Below are 1,381 nucleotides of genomic sequence, written 5' to 3' on the forward strand. Positions count from 1 at the left end.
AGTGACAAATCCTAATCTCGAAATACGCCAACCCAACATCGACCATTGGAGACACCTGTAGTACTCCTTTATAATCACCCATTTACGTTGTGACGTTTGGTAGTACCCAAAGTGTTCCTCCGGTAAACGGGAGTTGCATAATCTCATAGTCGTAGGAACATGTATAAGTTATGAAGAAAGCAATAGCAACATACTAAACGATCAGGTGCTAAGCTAATGGAATGGGTCATGTCAATCAGATCATTCTACTAATGATGTGACCTCGTTAATCAAATAACAACTCATTGTTCATGGTTAGGAAACATAACCATCTTTGATTAACGAGCTAGTCAAGTAGAGGCATACTAGTGACACTCTGTTTGTCTATGTATTCACACATGTATTATGTTTCCGGAAAATACAATTCTAGCATGAATAATAAACATTTATCATGATTATAAGGAAATAAATAATAACTTTATTATTGCCTCTAGGGCATATTTCCTTCAGTTTGGGTGCTGTAGCTTGTTCATCTCATTGCATTTAGATGGCCACTTGCTGTAAATCGCAGAACGTGGTCATATTTGAATCGCTTGCCATTTCCAAACCGTAACTCCGATTCCGGAGTTCTTTATATCGTTTCCAAGCGATTTCATCTCATCTTTCCAGTGGCACACTTGGATTCCCAAGTTGAGGCCAGGTTCATGCATTCCTTGTCACATCTTGCATATGCATCCCGCATCGCATCCCGCATAGCATACCATGTTTGCATCATATTGTTTGATCCTTGCACGTGGTTGATTGTGTTCCTTTTGCTTGTTTGTCTTGTTTGGGTAGAGCCGGGAGACGAGTTCTCTAACGAGGAGCCCATTGAGTTTGCTTTCGAGGATCCAGTCAACTCTGACAACTTTGCAGGCAAGATGATCATACCCTCGAAATCACTACTATCTTTGCTTTGCTAGATGCTCGCTCTTTTGCTATGCAAATGCTACGATGCCTACCACTTGCTTTCCAGCCTCCCAACTTGCCATGTCAAACCTCTAACCCACCATGTCCTAGCAAACCGTTGATTGGCTATGTTACCGCTTTGCTCAGCCCCTTTTATAGCGTTGCTAGTTGCAGGTGAAGATTGGAGGCCGTTCCTTGTTGGAACATTATTTACTTGTTGGGATATCATTATATTGCCATGTTATCTTAATGCATCTATATACTTGGTAAAGGGTGGAAGGCTCGGCCTCTCGCCTAGTGTTTTGTTCCACTCTTGCTGCCCTAGTTTCCATCATATCGGTGTTATGTTCCCGGATTTTGCGTTCCTTACGCGGTTGGGTTATAATGGGAACCCCTTGATAGTTCGCCTTGATTAAAGCTTTTCCAGCAATGCCCAACCTTGGTTTTACCATTT

This window comes from Triticum dicoccoides, chromosome 6A, assembly GCF_002162155.2.
Source record: "Triticum dicoccoides isolate Atlit2015 ecotype Zavitan chromosome 6A, WEW_v2.0, whole genome shotgun sequence".
Taxonomy (NCBI): Eukaryota; Viridiplantae; Streptophyta; class Magnoliopsida; order Poales; family Poaceae; genus Triticum; species Triticum dicoccoides.